Genomic DNA, 19,527 nt, shown 5'->3' with positions numbered 1-19,527 from the left:
GTGTCAAAATGGATTGCCATCAAGACTTCAAGAAGTAATTAAATGTTGTATCACAAATGAGCAAATCATAGCAGAGAGGGTTAACCGTGTCTTCCACAGAATTTGTACAATATCTGGAAAAACTTATTGGCTGAATTCCTTCTGATTGCTAATTGCATACACTATTAAGACATCTTGTTCTTTCCCTTCTCATTCGCTTTATGCTTCAAGGTAAAAGATGGAACATGGAATTATGACAAATTCTCTTCTGGGATCTTTGCAGTGGGGCTTGGCTTTGATCTTTCTTTTCTCCTGCCCTTGGAGACTAAAGCATTTTTGCATATGGCAAATCAACAGAATTGTGGGGCTCAGAACTGCAGTGCTGAGCACAGAGGAGTTCCCTAAAAGGTCTGTGTTCTGCATTATTGAAGCCTTAGAAAGTGTCATGCTGCCTGTTTGGTGCTTTTACTGGATGTGCCTTTTTGTCCTGGCCTGGAGGCCATGAGGCTGGCGTAGGATGAAATGTCAGATGGCCTCAGGTTCCAGTGTGTCCTGTGCTGTTGAGTCATATCAGAGAGTTAACTTTTTTTCCCATCTGGGTTTGGTGGTTTTTTTGTGTGTGTGTGTATGTGTCCATTACCCACACAAGAACTGGTAGCTAATAAGTGAGTTCCTAGTAACTTTTGAAATCTGTGCTTTCCTGATAACTGTTCCAAATGTCTGCTAGGGAATTAAGGCTATAGTGGGCATAGATTTCAAACAGATTTCTGTTAGAGAAGCCAATCCTGTCGGTCAGGAGAGGTTAAAAGCGAAGACTTCACATTGAGGACCCTGGCTGACAGTTGCAGAGTCTCCGTAAAGCAAAGTTCGTATCAGGCTTTGCTAGGTCAGTAGTACAAAAGAGCAGTGCTGAGCTATGTGCATTAGAGATAAAATGAAATAGAGCTCTTCTGCAATACAGTTAGCTTGCTGAAACTTCTAGGATTCTTGGAGCTGTTAAATTTATCATATTCTCTGCAAGGTGTCTTAACTCTCCTTGAGAGCTGTGCAGTGGTGGGAGAGTCCTGCAGGACGCTGCTGAGTGAAATACAGAAATAGGAAGGGGATGTGTGGGAGGTAACCAGAGGTGGGCATCCTATATGCATGGTCATGAATAATATAGGGTTTATTCTACAACAAAGTGGCCTGAAGATATACTAACTGTTTATGTGAAGGCTTTTTGTGTAATTGAGTTAATAAAGGGGGCTGGTCTCTTCTCCCAGGCAACCAGTACCAGAACAAGAGGACACAGTCTCAAGCTGCACCAGGGGAGATTTAGACTGGATGTTAGGAAGAAATTCTTCATAGGGAAAGTGATTGCCCATTGGAATGTGCTGCCCAGGGAGGTGGTAGAGTCACCATCACTGGAGGTGTTTAGGAAGAGACTTGATGGGATGCTTGGTGCCATGGTTTAGTTGATTAGATGGTGTTGGATGATAGGTTGCACACAATGATGTCAAAGGTCTCTTCCAATCTGGTCTGGTCTGGTCTGGTCTATTCTATTCTATTGGTTGTATTTGGGAAGCACAAGGCTTTGCTTTCAGCTGCAAACTTACCTTGTGAGATTTTCTTCATTTCCCTGAGAGAGTGTTCTTCCATAACTAGTTTTACTTCTTTTTTTTTTTTTTTTGTTTTTTTCCCCTTTTTGACTAGGTTAGAGGAAGAAAAAGGGGATCTGAGGATGCTTTTTGTTATATGTGTTATACCTAAGCAATGAGACCTTGTATTCACTGAAACTTGTGGGTGCAATCACGATGAAAATAAACTGTGTAGTCTCGTTTGTAATAGGCAATAAAGAGATGGTACTTTAAGTTTTTCAGTTTGTTTCCAAAGAAGGCCCAATAATTGAACAGGCTTTGTTGTACTTTGTTGTACAGAAAGCAAATTCCAGTGCTTCTTTTGAGTGATTTATTTTCCATTTCCTATCTTTTTCTCCCCACAGTTTTCTTATTTTTTTCCCTTCTGTTACCTTCATTTTGATGCTTGGAGTGTTAGTATGTTTTTTCCAAAAGGCTCTTATAATCATGAATACCACCTTTTGATACAGTTCAGATAGGCCATCAAAAGTAAAAGCTGTTTCTTAAGAAGAAGTGAAAATAACAAGTTGTTAGAAATACTTTGCCTAAAAAAAGGACTTGAGTTATCCTGACTTCCCAAAGCAAAATCAATTCCTATTCATATATTAAGAAAATTCTTAGGCCAAGCAGCTTCATGGGGATATATTTGCTTTTTGATGCCTGTGTCACTCCCTGATCCAATTATTTCTGCAACTTTCAGAGGCAAAATTAATTAGCAGTCTGCCACAGCACTTCTAAATCCTGGAGTTCCAGTAATGACTTTATTTTTGTAGAACTGAGCTTATTACATGCAATAGACAAGTCTGGACAAAACAACTTACTCAGTGCAGCTCCTGAAAGGTTATTACTATTATCAGCATCCTCTCTGCAACTGCAGAGATGCCAGATTTTAGGACTGTAAGCACAGGATGCAGAATTTAGATTAGATCTGATTGTGTGGGAAAAGGTCTTATTTTTTTTTTCACCCATCTCCAGCAGTTACCGTATCGCCCAAAAGAATGATGGATGTTTTTCAGGTCAAAGAAAAATTAGTAATGAGGGACAGCCCATTCCACAGACTTGAAGCTCAGGTAGTGTTCAAATTCAATTTCCCAATTTGGCAGCTTAGCTCTGTAGAGGAGTCTTCAGCTTTTCATCTGTTTAAGGGAAATATCAATAGAATTCTTCTCTTTATTTCCATAATAGCCTCATGTATGGGTTTAGTAGTGCTCTCTCTAGCTAAGTTATGGAAGTCTTTCTCCTTTTGAGTATGTATCAGTATCTGAGGTCAAAAAAGGTACAGTTTCTCAAACCTTTTCAGGACGTCTATTTTCTCAGGGTCACATAAAGCAGCTTCCCCTATAGCAAAGCTAAGAGGTCTCCATCTGATGACTCCATCCCACTTCCAACTCTTTTCTCACCTGTTCAAAATATCATGTGTTTCACACGGCATGAGGACTTTGGAAGGCTCTGGACCTGCGAGCTATCAATAAGCATTCAACCTTCATATTGCAGCACCCTGAAAATACTGGAGTCAGTTTCTTCTTAGATTAGATGTCAGGAAGAAGTTCATCATAAGGGTGGTGAGACACTGGAACAGGTTGCCCAGGGAGGTGGTGGAGGCCCCATTCCTGGAGATTTTATAAGGCCAGGCTGGATGTGGCTCTGGGCAACCTGATCTTGTAAATGGTGTCCCTGATCATGGCAGGGGGTTGGAACTAGATGATGCTTGGGGTCCCTTCCAACCCTGACAATTCTGTGATTCTTTATCTCAGATGCAGCACAGGGTGAACATCTGAGCAGAAGCAGTAAAGGCAGTATGAGTGGAAGACAAGTCTCAAGGATGAAAAAAATACCCACCCCGCCTCACTGAGGATTTCCTATTCCAGTTCCTCCAACCATAAGATAGCTTTTTAGACAACTAACTAATATCTTCAGACACCTTTGGGAATTGGGTACCTTTGATGTTCTGATGGGAATGGAATCCTTTGCCAAAAAGATACACAGAGAATAATTTACTGAAGAAGTTATACCTTCCTGGTTTTGTGATTTAGACCTTGTTTTTCTAGACATTCAGTCATAGTTTAGTGTTTTTTCCAAAATGAAGGTAATTTTTTGCAGAACGCAGAAGTTGGTTAAATTGTGGGGAATATTGTCAAAAGCAAAGGCAAGGCAAAAGTGTTACGGGATGAGAAATTTTCCTCACACATCTATTTGCAGCTTTTAGTAGCAAGTATAAATTGAAAAGAAAGAAACTCCTTCAAAAACCCTGGAGGAAATTACTCTGATTATTCATCAAATAGAGGCTGGTTTGGATATCTTATGCCAAATCTGCAGATCCCATGGTACTGACTGATGTGAAATTAATTCACATTTGCAAAGGCTGTAACTCGTTTTTCTAAATGGGGCACAATACTAAAAAAAAACTCTTAAAAAAACCACTGTCCAAAGAATATTAACTTGGGCCTCCCTGAGGAGTCCATATTCTGCTTTTGCCATGCTGATCCAAAGCAGGAATTAGACATCTATTTCAAAGAATTTCTCTTTAGTCTTTGGTCTCATAAGGTATGTGCTGTGTGAAACTATTGTAAAATGTTTGTAGCCCCACCAAACATCCAGACACATTCAGTACATACAAATAAATGAGAAAAGAAAAGCAAGAAAATAAAAATAAGCACTTCAACTTAGGCTAAATCTTTAGAGTCGAGATATAGCACGTGAAGATACAGCTTATGTGAAGTCTCACTGTTTTTTAAAGCCCTATGCAATAACCCAGAACTCCAATACGTTACTTTTTCAGTTTCTGAGTTAAAAATAACAATACACATTAGAAGTATGATGATAGTAACAAATAATTCTTTCTTCCATCCCATTCTGAAGAGGGACCTTGACAGGCTGGACAAATGGACAGAGCCCATCTAAGTGCTGGGTTCTACACGTTGGCCACAACAACGCCATGCAGTGCTACAGGCTGGGGGCAGAGTGGCTGGAGAGCAACCAAGCAGAAAGGGACCTGGGGGTCGATAGTAGGCTGAACAGTAGCCAGCAGTGTGCCCAGGTGGCCAAGAAGGCCAATGGCAGCCTGGTCTGTATCAGGAACAGTGCGGCCAGCAGGAGCAGGGAAGTCATTCTGCCTCTGTACTCAGCACTGGTTAGGCCACACCTTGAGTCCTGTGTCCAATTCTGGGCCCCTCAGTTTAGGAAAGATGTTGAGTTGCTGGAACACATCCAGAGAAGGGCGACGAAGCTGGGGAGGGTTTTGGAGCACAAGCCCTGTGAGGAGAGGCTGAGGGAGCTGGGGTTGCTTAGCCTGGAGAAGAGGAGGCTCAGAGAAGACCTTATTGCTCTCTACAACTACCCGAAGGGAGGTTGTAGTCAGGTGGGGGTTGGTCTCTTCTCCCAGGCAACCAGCACCAGAACAAGAGGACACAGTCTCAGGCTGTGCCAGGGGAGTTTTATGCTGGATGTTAGGAAGAAGTTCTTCATAGAAAGAGTGATTTGCCATTGGAATGTGCTGCCCAGGGAGGAGGTGGAGTCACCATCACTGGAGGTGTTTAGGAAGAGACTTGATGGGCCACTTGGTGCCATGGTTTAGTTGATTAGGTAGTGTTGGATGATAGGTTGGACTCGATGATCTCTATTCTATTCTATTCTATTCTATTCTATTCTATTCTATTCTATTCTATTCTATTCTATTCTATTCTATTCGTTAACCAAAAGCAATTATCAGTGTGTCGATCAACTGCTACAATTAGTAGTGTGAATTTAGAATAGTGGATGGATCCAAGAAGAAAATGTGGGTTTGAGCTCTTGTTTACAAATTGAATCACTCTTGTGTATCCTAAGAAGACCCAATCTTCTCTGTTTCATTTAATGCAAATATTTTTATCCTTTGTGTTCATCTTAAACAGAGAATTCACCTATCTGGAATACAGCATTTAATTTTCACATCACTTAGTGCATGTCCATGCTTCAGTTAAAGCAGAGCAACATATGTTTGTGTTGTGTAGGTGTGGGATTAAAATTTTCTCCATGATAATTCTTTGAACTTTTACTGCCCTACTTTTTTCAGTACTAAAGATAGTGACACTCTTGTGTGATTTGATCGCTTAAAGACAGACATCTAAAGCCTTATTTTCACTACACTTCATCCCATAGGATCCAGAAAGGCAGAGATCTGTTTGTAGATCTTGCATCCCAACTGTTGGCTATGTGAAGATGTCTCAGATACTCCACTGCACCTAAATTCACACTGGATTCTTACCCTTAGACAACTTGAAACCTGTCCTGCAAGCATGCACACATAGACTCCTGCTGTCATCCCTGGGAAGGTGATTCTGTACAGTTCATTTAGAACAGCGTAGATGAAATAATTTATTCTTATTTATTAATGCCTGGATTGATATGCTTTAGCAGTGGTTTCTAGTTTCTTGACACCAGTGTGCTGTTCTTGGGCATGTGACTTTTCCCAGTCCTGCTGCTAAAGACAGGTTTTGGAAGCCAGTTGTTTTGCTTGTTAACATGATGGTGGGCTCCAGATGTTTTCCCCCTTGCACAGCAGCAGCTCCAGGGAAAGGATAAAAGGAAACCTATTATCTCTTTCTGCTGTTACTTTAACAAACTTGTCAAAACCTTTTTGCACAACAAAATCTGCTTGTACATACCCTGGCACCTTTTAGGGATTCTTCTTTTCAGCATCTTGTCCTAGACATGTGAACCTAATTTTCCAGTTCAACTAACTTAAGCTAAGTTTCTTTGAAGATGATGATAAAATATAGAGAAGTGATATTTTCAAGCTCACAGTTAGGAGATGAGCTATCTTTTATGTTTCATTTTTATGACAAAGTTGTAATTCTCCAGAAATCTTTGGGGCCTGTCGTGTAAGAACATTGCTGTTTTAATAGGTGGCTTGAACTAAAAGGTTTTCCAGCACCTGAGCATGGTGGCCCAAATACTTTGTGTCTTTACAAGAGTGACTGGTCTTCAGTTTTCACATCCTCCTATGACATTTTCCACTCATTTTCTCACTGGATTTGTTACTCCAGTGGTGCAAATATTCCTTAATAATTATAACTTTAAAAGAGAAGATAGATAGATGTACTTATTTTCACCCTCTGGATTCTAATTCTTGCAGAACATATTTTCTGGCTCTCTCTGCTGAGCAGTGCAGAGGTGGATTATCACCTGTGGGGGAATGTACTTTATGCACTTTGACATTTGCTGCCATATTACAGGGTTGTGCCCTGTTAATATAATAGGTTTTGGACATATTATACTAACAGACAGAAGAACAGACAGAACTCTTTCAGCTGTTTTGTTTTGTTTTAATATTAATGGTGATGTTAGCACGTATTTGGTGTGCACGTGATGTTTGTGAGGCACCCCTATGGACAAATACAGTAATGCCAAGTTTGCAGTGGAAATGACTCTGTGTTTAAAACCCCAGGAAGTTTGACATGACAGAAAAAACACCCAAACCAAAACCAAACCAATCAAACAAACCCCAACCAAACAAAACCCAAGCAAACTCTATACAACTACCTGAAGGGAGGTTGTAGACAGGCAGGGGTTGGTCTCTTCTGCCAGGTAACCAGCACCAGAACAAGAGGACAGATTCTCAAGCTGTGCCAGGGGAGGTTTAGACTGGATGTTAGGAAGAAATTCTTCATAGAGAGAGTGATTGCCTATTGGAATGGGCTGCCTGAGGAGGTGGTGAAGTCGCCATCACTGAAAGTGTTTAGGAGGAGACTTGATGGGGTGCTTGGTGCCATGGTTTAGTTGATTAGATGGTGTTGGATGATGGGTTGGACATGATGATCTTGAAGGTGTCTACCAACCTGGTCTGATCTATCCCATCCTATCCTATCCTATCCTATCCTATCCTATCCTATCCTATCCTATCCTATCCTATCCTATCCTATCCTATCCTATCCCATCCTATCCTAAAACTTTCTTGGTGATAATTGGAAACCATGGACTATTGCCTATGCAATAATTTTTTTGGAGTGGTGTTAGTGTCAAAGCAAATGATCATAGCAGTGGAAAGCATCTAGCAGAAACAGTTGTTTATGTTTTGGAAGCAGGCATTCCACACATCTAGTTATATCTAATCCCCTTCAGCACGCATCAAAAGTAATATTCATCACTCTTCCATACAAGGCCTAAAATGACTTAATCAGCTCAATATTCTCAGTGTTTTAGTGCTTGCTCGTATTTGAGGCAAGGAGAGGGTGTCTGTTGAAGTGCTGTGGCACTCTATGTCTTCATTAAATAGATACTAAACTTTGGTGTTTGCTGTCTCCTTTTACATCCGATCATCTTCTTGCTCCCTCCTGACTCTCAATAAATAAAATAAGCTCAGATCAGACAAAGCTGATAAGTTGCAGCCAGGCAGGGAGGGATGGAAGCTGTCTTTGGAGTCATGAACTGGGCTTGCCACTGATGTGACAGAGCTGAAGACAGTCAGACATAGGGAGAGATCAAATACTGGGCTTTTGAGACCTCAAGCTTCACAAATACACAAAACAAAAGCGCTGATATGTAACCTGGAGTAAAAGACAACTCAACAATAAAAGAATAAAGTAAGTAATAAAGGGGGGGGGGGGGGAAAGATTGATGGACCCAGCAGTAGCTCATCTTACATGTATATTTAATGCTAGTTGAAAGTGTGCATGGGAACTAATGAATTGCAGGCATATGTATGTGGTGCGCCCAGTAAAATGGAACGCTTTAAATTATGCAGGACATGTCATCCCGTTGCCAAATATTTAACACCATTCCTGCAGAAGAGAAACAGCTCAAGGGATCCTTATTTAAACATTAGTAATCAAATCCTTTTCTCATCACGGCAAACTCGTTTGCATAATTTGTGCCTGCCACATCTAGAGCTCGCGCACAAACTAATTTGTGAAGAGCCGGCCCTGCGCCGGCTGACAAAACTTAGTGCTTCAGTAACAACTTGTGCCGTACCAGAACTGTGTGAGCAAAAATAGGTCTGCCCGGATCGCCTTCTCCTGATTATAATTGTTGTCTGTGCCCGTATATTTTACAGTGATTTATGATTATTTCTTGTCCTAGGATTGAGGAAAAAAACCACAACTATCTTTGCTGCAGCAAATTGCCCATTCTTGCTCAAAAAGAAAAATGTTGGAAATGCAAATATTTTCCACAAGATAAAAGGCACCCAGAGCTCCTCATAGCTCTTCTGCAAGTAATGCTTTCAGTGCAAACTGGCTGATCTCTCTAATGGGTATAAATTGTTCCTGCTTGAAATAAATTTTATTTCAAATTCAGTATCTTTCAACATTTATGGTTACTAGACTGCAGGGTTTTTTTTTGCTTCTGCAAAATGCACACAGATAGCTGACCCAGTGCATTGTGCCTTCATAAGAATTGTTACTTCAGTCTTTTTTTTTGTTTTTTTTTTTTTTCTGGCCCCATTTTGATGACCAAAGAGGTGATACACTCTGCTGACCTCTCTGTTTTCTCCAACTGATTCCATTTGGTTGCCGACAACTTAATAAACAAGGGTAAGGAAAGAAAGGGTAAAGAACAACAGTGAAAACCTGAGGCAGCCAGCAGCTTTGATAGTGGCAGATGAAGTTTCAGTGGGAATTACAGATGAGAAGGCAGAGCAGAATTTGTGATTCAGAGCCATGGTGCAGTACAAGTAACTGAGCTTCCACCTACATATTTCAAACTTATTTCCACAGCGCTTAAAATTCCACAATGTTAATACTGACCTTTAGTATGGGGGAACATTAGAGGGAGGAAGATGTATCTTCCTATATTGTGAGGGCACAAAATTTAAAAGAGTGTGAGTATGATGGGAAGCTTTAGGAACTGAGGGGAATTTGTGTCCTTCATAAAGTCTACTATGTGCTCGGTGCATGAGTTGTAAGTTTGGATTCTAAAATTAAGCTACTACAAAATTTTAATACATTGTTAAGCCATTTTATTAAAGTTTGGGGTAGAAATAACTGAGATTACAGTGGGAAGAACTAGGTTAACATTATTACAGTAGTTTTATGTGTCTTGCACGTTTTTAAATCTATACATTCTGGAGAGAAGAGAGGTAGCATACACAAAAAATCAACTCAAGTTCCAAAAAAGTTAGTGGAGGCAAATCTGACTCTGATGTAGTAAAATCTGGACTTTCATTTCTGATTTAGTGGAGAGCTCCTAGTAACTAGAATAACACAAGCTACCTGGAGACTTCATGTTAGTTGCTGATACAGAGCATTATAGAGAATATGATGCTGTACATTGTGCTCAGCACTATATAATGTTCAGAGAATATACAGAGCAATGTTTTGCCAGGATATAGCCTTTTTGACTTCTGACCATTCTACTTCACAGATTATCTGAGCTAAGGGCAGCAACAGCAAATTGATGATGAATATCTCTGTCCTCCCTAATTTGCAGTATTTCTTTTTTGTTCTTCTAGTAATTTTCACCTTCTAACCATTACTAACTCCTGGTCACTTTACCATTTAAAAGTTATTCCCATTTTCTTCTCCATTTTTAATTCCAGACTCCATGTAACATTGCTTTCCTTCTCCAGTGCCTCTGTTCTTTACTTGACACTTCACTTATTTTGTCTTCTGAAAGACATATAAATGAAATGTTCTTTTTCAGCTTTGGAGAAATTGGCTTTGGATCAGTGACTAGACCTCCTCTCCCCTCTGCTGTCATTTTTCCCATCTTGTACTTCCCACACTATGCCTGACATATTAACCCTTCTTGTCTGCTTTCTGTACCTCATTCTTCACAGCTGTTTTCCCTCATTCTCATTATTTCCCATTCTTTTCTTTGGTCTTTCAGTTTTTGTTTTCCTCCTGCTCATCTCTGACAACTTTACTCTTGGCTTGCCTTAATTCCACATTTAGTCCATTTCTTGTTTGATGGGATAGAATCAAGCCTGTTAAATCTCATTGGCCACTACATTGTCTCTAATTTGCTAGAGAAGTAGTGACTGCTGTGGTTTTCTCTAGAACTTTCCACCTTTATCCATCTTCTTGGCCACACTTCCTGTCCTGTATGTTAAGGCTGATGTTTGCCCAAAAGCCTAGTCAATGAGGTGGAAGCTTGTCACTCTGCTCTTCTTCGCACCTTCATGATGAAGATCTAGATAAGGAAATTACTAAATTTCCAGCTGTGTACAAGTCTGGAAAACTGTTGATAAATAGCCTTTCATACCACTACACATTCAAGGCTTGCTTGAGATTTATCTAAGTTCTACCTGTCAGGTGCAATCTGCAGTGAAGCTGCATGGAGAGAAAAGCTAAACAGGAATTGCTGTCTGAAATCTGGCAGAAAGGCTTAGAAATCAAGACACATGCAACTTTTCAGAGGACTTCTAGTCCTGCATGCAACTGAAAATTTGACTGAGCCAGATGGGACTGTTTTGGATCTTCATCTTGCAATGACAATATGACACCAGTGGCTATCCTCCAGTAGTGAAAATGGAGACAATGATTTGATGGCTTGCACATATCTCTTAGTCTAACCTGAAGTATATCCAGTGGTCTCTGAAATACTTTGTCATTCTTTCTTCAGGGACAGAAAGTATAGCAGGATAAAGCCCAGACTCCCACTGTGGAATAGAATAGCTTTGACTTACTGTTAATGAGAGTAGAATTAAAGCCATTCTACCTAGTGAGTGTGAAATTAGCTCTATTGGTGTGACACTATTGCATTTTCTAGAGAGCATGAAAGAAGAAATCTAGTTGAACTGGCCTATGAAAATGGTTGATAGAAGGTTACTTGAAATCAAATAAGCTTGATTTCTATTTGAATGATGTCCAGCACATGACAGTGTCAACTAAAGCACTATGTGTATTGGTCCTTGGCTTGAAGCTAAACTCTTAATGGGTAGTGATGTAGCATTGATGGAGATTAGAAAACTGAAGATGGATGGAGAATTTTAATTTTAATCACCAGACATTTCCTTCTGCTCTTACCTTTAATAGAGTGAAGCTTTAACTCTTTTAATAGTTCCTGGCATTTCTTCCTTCACCTCTTTTAGTTTAAATACTACCATGCTCTATATGGAATGAGTTAAAATAGTTCCATTAGTTTCATGTTGGCTACTCAATACACATGGCAAGTGGATAAGGGTGAGATAGAACTCAGCTGAAGCAAACAAACAAGCAAATTGCAAAGATCTGTACTTTTATATAGAGATTAAGCTGTACTCAGATGTTAATTTCAGAATGTTTCTGCTCCATTTTTCTCCCTACAATATTACATTTTAGACTAGACTAAAATAGAATAGAATAAACCAGATTTGAAAAGACCTTCCATATCATCAAGTCCAACGTATCACCCAATACCATCTAATCAACAAAACCATGGCACCAAATGCCTCATCCAGTCTCTTCTTAAACACTTCCAGTGATGGTGACTCCACCACCTCCCTGGGCAGCACATTCCAATGACCAATCACTCTTTCTGTGTAGAACTTCTTCCAAACATCCAGCCTAAACCTCCCCTGGTGCAGCATGAGACTGTGCCCTCTTGTTCTGGTGCTGGTTGCATGGGAGAAGAGACCAACCCCCACCTGGCTACAACCTCCCTTTGGGCAGTTGTAGAGAGCAATAAGGTCTTCTCTGAGCCTCATCTTCTCCAGGCTATGCAACCCCAGCTCCTTCAACCTCTCCTCATAGGGCTTGTGCACCAAACCCTTCACCAGCTTTGTTGCCCTTCTCTGGATGCGTTCCAGCAACTCAACATCTTTCCTAAACTGAGGGGCTATCTGCTGCAGTGGTAAAGGTCATGCTAAGAATAAATAGCATACTTTCTTTGCACCAGATTTGCTTGTGAAGTCAGGAATAAGTCATGTCAAGTAGGAGAAAAAAACCTTTGCAGAAGTCTTGTCCAGCATAGAAATTAAATTGCATATAAATACAGTGTTACTGGAGTTCTGGGGAAAAGTTGTTGATGCTGCCTGAGTTGCCTGACCACAAGGAAATATTTCTATCAGAAAGGGGAACAAATAAGGCTTTTATACTTGCAGAACTGATGGCTTAAGAGCACTCCCTCAAATGGTATGAAGCCATTCTGCCTCTCATTGTGATAAAATTGTGAAAATGGCTTTCAAAGTTGTTATATGTATACCTAAAAGTGTGTTATTTTAATTTATCTTCTGAGTTCTGAATCTCTCGGTTGTGGTGAGGTAATTTTCAAGCATTCATTCTCCTTAAGGAGTGTAGAAATCTTTTTTTTTAAATATATATATATTTGTTCTCCTAATGAATGTTGAGACTCTCTGCTGCAAATCTACTTAGCAGATGAACCCTTAAAAGAAATAGTAGTATCAGTAGGCTGATGATGAAGATTTCAGCTCTGTGCAGCTCTTCTTGCCCCCACAGAATCAACACCTGTTTCAGAGGATCTATTTAAAGTGTAAGGTAACTTTGCTTTTAGCTCACATGTAAAGGAATGAAAGTCCTTGTGAGAGAAGGAAGAAGGAAAAAAAAAAAAGGAATGAGATGCCCTCTAGAAAACCTTTATTTCTTCCCTCACCCCTTTCTTCTATTACCAGATACTGCTATGGCCAGCTACCAGACATGAATCACATTAGGATTCATGTGCATGCAAACATAGGGGGAGAATTGTGGATGGCCTTCCTTCTATTCTTCCTTGTGGTCTTTGGTGAGGAAAACATGTTCTGAGTCTCCAACTGCCTGTGTTTTCAGTGCTGGTGGATGCAGGGCTACCCACAGATGCTGGTCTGCAGTACAAAACCACCAATATTACATCTTAAAATGTAATGCATCAGGACCCAAAGGAATTGTGGAACAGAAGGTAACAGGAAAATTCTTCTCTTTTCTGAATAATTCCTTTATATTTTTTTCCCTAATGTCTGACACATGCCCTATTGTCCTCCCAAATGCTGTAGTATTTTAAAGGTTGACATTGTAGCTGGTTCAATGCAGCAATCTTGTATGTAAGTGCAGAAAAATGCACTGCACTTGAAGAGAAGCCTTAAGTCATTACAATAAGTAAGATTGGTCACCACCCCAATGACTGTGTTTGAAGAAAAGAGCGTGCAATTGGATTGGTACCCATAGCTTTTTCATTGTGTTCTGACATTCAGTTATAACTCAAATAATTTCCTGAACAGGTATTTCTACCTTTTGGGCAAATAAGTACGTATTCCTCAACCTGTCAGACTTAGTTTTGAAATTGCATATTATTGTTGCCTTGCCTGGGAGTATGAGCAGCAGAAGATATTAAATTCTATTTAATTTTCTGCATTCATACATATTGCACATTTCAGCCCAAATGCAGGCATATATCAGGCATCAGAAAAGGCAGGAATATCCGTTTATCACAGGCAGCACTGAGGCAAAAGTGCCTGTTATATTCAGTGAGTCACTTGTCACTGATTTTAAGGAGTCTGCCATGGCCCTGCCTTTCTTTGAACTGAGGTATCATTATTTTATTGTGATTGTATTTCCTCATCACACAAATGGCCTCAATAACTTTTGCTTTCTGAACTGTACTTAACACTGCAAAATTTTCTGGGACCTGGGAACATAACTTGCATGTACCAGAAAGACATCAGAAACCTGAAATACTGGGCTGATTGTCTCTTTGACCAGATGTTGTACATGTAGCTTATAAACCAATTACTTTGCATTTTAAAAAAATCCAACCCATAAGGTATCTTTATGTGGAAAGGCCACGGGTGTCTGATGGCCTTTCCACATTAGCAAGATGCGCTACCAAGTGAAGGACTCAGATGTTTTGGGGCACATTGCTAAAGGAATCTCTGCTTTTGACAAGATGTTCTGGGAATGGCTAGCTTCAGAAATTTTGTCTTATCTTTGACAGCACCACCAAAAGGGGAGGAGAAACCCTAAATAGCTGTTTAAAAACATATTTCTTTCTAATACAAATGAAGAAAATTGAAAGCTTCTTTTGGAAGAACTGAAAGAAAAATGAGGAATGCTTCAGTTTTGAGGGGACTATGTGTTTGTCAGGGACCTGTGGTGCCTGAAGGACCAGTTATGCAGGTTTGGGGGTGGGTGGGGTGGGGTGGGGATTTGTCCTCTTTTGGTGGCCACTCCTCACTACATCTATGCAAAATCTCTTCTAAATTAAGAAACAATAGAAGGAAATGTATAATTTTGAGATTAAAATACTTGTATGATTTCATCTGACCTTCTGCTTGTCTCAAGGTGAATGAAGGAGCAGGGAAGTCATTCTGCCCCTATACTCACCACTGGTTAGGCCACAGCTTGAGTACTGTGTCCAGTTCTGGAGAGGAAAGGCTGAGGGAGCTGGGGTTGCATAGCCTGGAGAAGAGCAGGCTCAGAGGAGACCTTATTGCTGTCTACAACTACCTGAAGGGAGGTTGTAGTCAGGTGGGGGTTGGTCTGTTCTCCCAGGCAACTAGCACCAGAACAAGAGGACACAGTCTCAGGCTGCACAGGGGAGGTTTAGGCTGGATGTTAGGAAGAAGCTCTTCACAGAAAGAGTGATTGGCCATTGGAATGTGCTGCCCAGGGAGGTGGTGGAATCACTATCACTGGAAGTGTTTAGGAAGAGGCAAAGAGACTGGATGGGGTTCTTGGTTCCATGGTTTAGTTGATTAGGTAGTGTTAGATGATAGGTTGGACTCGATAATCTTGAAGGTCTTTTCCAACCTGGTTAATTCTATTCTATTCGATTTTTTTTTTTTTTTTTTTTTTTCTTAGAATGTTTCACTCAGCTCTTGGTGTTTTGTTTTTTTTCATGTTGAGATTGTTGCTTGCAATGTTTAAGTGCATAAACGTGAAAAATGCTGTTGGAGCACAGTGAGTTCCAACACACTTTTCCACATGTAGATTAGAAACATAAAGAATCTACTGAAAAGTTCTGTAAGTTCTCCCAAGACTGCAAATAGAAGATGTGCAAAATGTGTATACTAAGGCACAATACCTGCAATCACACAGCATCTCATAGATGTTATCATCATATTATGGCCTATGCACGACAGCTAAAATCTTGGCCAGCATAGCTGGGGTTGAAATTGTTCCTCTAGAGCTAAGTAGGTAAGGTGCAAAATGAGTCATGGCTAAGGTGTGTGTAGCAGTTGGATTCTTTCTCTGAAGTAAAAACTGTAGGTTGTTTTTTTCTTTTGAGGCAGCATAACTTCAAGTCAGAAGACATTTTATTACAGTACATCTGTGAACAGGATGTTTAATGCTTGACATGTTTATTAAAAAAACTGAACACAGCACATTATCCATCTGCTGTGATTACTGTATAGGTAGGCAGTTGGGACTTTGAATCTGAAAATCTGTGGGCTTCTGTTGCAGCCCATCACTGCTGCCTCCAAAAACTCTCAATAATATATCTTCACAGTGAGGTTTCTACTGTACTTCAAGGTCTCATTGGCTTTTCCCTCCTTCCTAATTAAAAGGAACCATTTGACATCTTGGCTTGAACCTGTTTGATAAAGTCTCTTGTGTTTATCAAATTTGCTATCTGCTTTGGAATATAAATTATCATGAAGATCTGTAGCTTGTGAGCTTATTTATGCAGGAGAACTGTATCTGGATTTCAGGATTAGGAGGGGATTTTAGCTGATGACAATTTTGTTTTCTGGTTCAACCAATTTTTTTTCCTGTTGGGAGTCTTTGAGTTGGAGCTTTTAATTTATAGAAATATTGAATTTCAGAATCAAAGGGCTTATACCTCAGCTTGCCCAGCTGGTTCCAGAGAATGTGATTGAAAGCTGAACTCCATCCTTGCACTGCCCTGCATCCTGCTTTATTCTGTCATACAAACTTTTTTCTCTTGGTTCTCTGACTTCAGAATTTTATTATAAAGCACAGCACAGAACTGGAAATGTTTCACCTCAAGGATATTTTCTATTGTTTAGGTTTTGTTTGAATTAAATACTTTATTTTTATCCTCTTACTTGGGCACTAAACCTGCCTGTTGAAATAGGAGACCTAACATTGCACAGTCCCTTTGTAATTGTCTTAACTCCCATAACACCGAACTGGTGCTATGCAATATCAAAGGCTCAAGTGGAAAACATCCAAAATTCTCAGGTTTTATGTAGCAAAAGAAGTAAAAGGTAAAAGCTGCAAGAAGATTAATGAGATTACTTTATTTAGTAGTCCAAAATGCAAAGAGTGTTCCTCAGACTATCATCCATCATTTCTGTTGCCTCAGGCAAAGAGGATGCTACAAGCTTGCTTCTAATTTTTATGAGTATATTCAGTTTCCTGTGTAGCTTAAGATCATTACTTGTTCCATTAATTCATTGTGACTAAAAAGCAAAAAACATAAAAAATTCAAACTCTGTTTTCAGCTGCAGGGTTGCATCTCATAGCAGTTGAACTGTCATTGGAATAATTTTTCTGGGCTTTTTTTGGTCTTGTACAGATAGTGAAGAAAGAAATCAGTTTTTTTTCCTCCCAGTTTGTATCTGCATCCTTTTTATTATCTTCAAATACCATTACTTTTTCTTTGATTTTTCCCTAGTGGAAAATAGTCTCCTATGATTTTTTTTGATCAATATTTATTTTAATTCTTTCTTTTTCCTATATTTAAGTTCTGTAACAGGTGAAAATATTGAAAGTAAGGTTAGATTAAATTATAGTATCCTCATGCTAGTATTCTGTAGCAGCCTTGACTTCATATGTCTCTTGGTTACAGAGTAATAAATTAGACTGGTGCTCTTTGTCACAACACATTTGGCAGGTGAGATCCCAACATAGACACAACAGTGTTGAGTACTTGCAGTGACCACTGTGGAAAAATGCATAAAGACCAAGTGGGCAGTAGTGTGTGAATCAGACAATTAAGCCACATCACAGTTATAACAGTGTAATGGAACCAAATAATGAAACATTTACTTTGCTTGGACTTGGGGGTTGGTTTTTTACGATTTTGTTTGTTTGTATGTTTCTTTGTTTGCTTTTTAACTCTTCTGCAAAAGGAGTTCTGCATAGAGACAGTCACAGCTCAATGATTTTCTCCCTTAGTTGCTACTGTGCTAGGCATTATTAAAACACTACAGCCAACTTGAGACCTTTATTAAAGCAGAATCTGCATTTTTTTTCAGAGATCTTTAACAAGTTATCTGTCTCCCCTCTGAAAATATGGAAGGAAGTTCTTGACTTTGCTCCAATACAACAATAAGTATTTGGTTAGTTAGGAAAGCAATGTATCTTTATAAATGAACTAACATAAAGCATTTGTAGATTTTGCAAGTCCAGTTTGAAGTGAAAAATCAGTACAAAGTCATGTTAGGAAATGTGGCGGAATAAAACTGAAGTCCTGTTTACTGAGCTGCCTAAATATTTACTCACTGTATTTCAGAGAAGCTTTTTCTTGGAAATTATGATGAAATGCTTTTCAGTGCGTCTCTCAAGGGTCTTAACAGCGAAAGTAGAGTCTTCCTCTATCTGATGAATTGCAGAAAGTGGCCCATTTTTTTTTTCCTGTAAAAGTAGAAGAAGATAGGGGTCTGGTGAAAATAAGATGGATGACACTGTTAAAGAAAGAAAACTGGTTTAAGAAATCTTCCTTTTTAGATATTGGACCAAACTTTTCAGTTGTTGGTTCTTACATGATTGTACATAATTTTTTTCTCTCTACATAATTTTTAAGAGGTCCATCTAGTGCTCTTGGTATCTTATCATAACAACAGTAATCCAAGAAATTCTTAGTAGAATTCAAAGATCAGTTTGATAGATGCTTATCTTCTCACAGATCTTCCTTTCTGCCCTTTTAGCATGTGGGAATTAAATATTTTAATAGCAGCTAATGTCATTGGTTCCAAAGAGAGGATTTAGACTGCATTTTAAAAACAATTTAAACTTCATGCAATTAAAAATTTAAAGTCTAGAATATTTCTGAAATAGGGTTCTTTTGGTGTCATATATAACATGTTTTGGTGGGTTGGCATGTCATAAAACTGGCTAGCTTCGGAGAGCAGCAATAACTCATAAATAATGTAAATCTTATACTTGGGGAAATTCTCATTATGATGTGTAAATTAGCATATGTATGCACACCCATGCTTATACAGTTATATGGAAGGCTGAAAGGCTGTTGCAGTATTGGGATTTATCCTCTCACTGTCTTAATGGTGACATTCTGTGGAACTGGTAGACTCTTTCAAAGTGATCCCTGACTTTAATTCTACATGACAATAGCACTTGTTCATCATGTTGTCTCTCCTTAAATCCAGGTCTCTACAACTGATTTACACATGTAGTTTTATCTCCTTTTCCGGACAGTGGAGCTAAGCTGCTACAAAGGGGTGGTAAGAGCTCACAAAGTGAGTGGGTGGCACAGTTGACATATGTCATGGTTTTGCTATATGTTACTCTGTTCCACCCATTAGATGTACTCTTTTTAAAAACTCACCATGCTGACAGAAAAGAAGTAGCATTATATCATAAAGAGTAATGCCTTAGGTGGAGGAGGATGCTTATATAAGTCAAGTAACGTAGACACTGCTTATGTGATATGTTATTAATAGTCTTTAGGCATACTTTAACTTCTCCTTTAGCAATGACAATTTTTCCCCATTTTTCATTAGCTCTGTATAACCATAATGACTTTTAGACAGTATCTTCATTAGTCCAGCATTATTTACATTATCTCATACATGTATTTACCTTAAGCCTGATTCCCATGACAGTTAAACTAAGGACAGAGAAATTATTTCCAATCTGAAGCTCTATGGAGGATATGTGAGCTTTTTATTTCTATTTTTCTTAAAGTGCAGCCCTTTAATGCCTCTATAACCCATGCAATTACATGAATTGAAGCAATGAATGAGAACTTCTTATTGTTGGAACTACAAAGGTTGAACTTCTGTGGCTGATGAAAGGTAAGTCCGAAATATATCATCTGGTAGTCATAACACTGAGCATTTTCTTTACAAGCAATGGTCTGTAAAAGGACCAGATCTTTAATCAAGGTCAGGAGAGATGAT

The 19,527-nt window shown here is 39.3% G+C and overlaps 1 long non-coding RNA gene across 3 annotated transcripts in view; it reads left to right on the top strand.

The window, feature by feature from the left end:
- The window catches only part of LOC137444403 (uncharacterized), a 78,118-nt gene that overhangs the window by 25,227 nt on the left and 33,364 nt on the right, over positions 1-19,527 (top strand). Inside the window, exon 1 of one of the 3 annotated variants that reach the window (XR_010988147.1) lies at positions 19,133-19,422. The exons of the other annotated variants lie outside the window; for them this stretch is intronic. This is a non-coding gene — a long non-coding RNA (uncharacterized lncRNA). Of the gene's footprint in view, positions 1-19,132; positions 19,423-19,527 lie in introns of those variants that run through there. 3 annotated transcript variants of the gene reach the window in all.

Source organism: Melanerpes formicivorus, unplaced genomic scaffold (assembly GCF_026170545.1).
Source record: "Melanerpes formicivorus ecotype bairdi unplaced genomic scaffold, bMelFor1.0.p_v2 SCAF_12, whole genome shotgun sequence".
Taxonomy (NCBI): Eukaryota; Metazoa; Chordata; class Aves; order Piciformes; family Picidae; genus Melanerpes; species Melanerpes formicivorus.
This window is presented reverse-complemented; position numbering and strand designations above follow the sequence as displayed.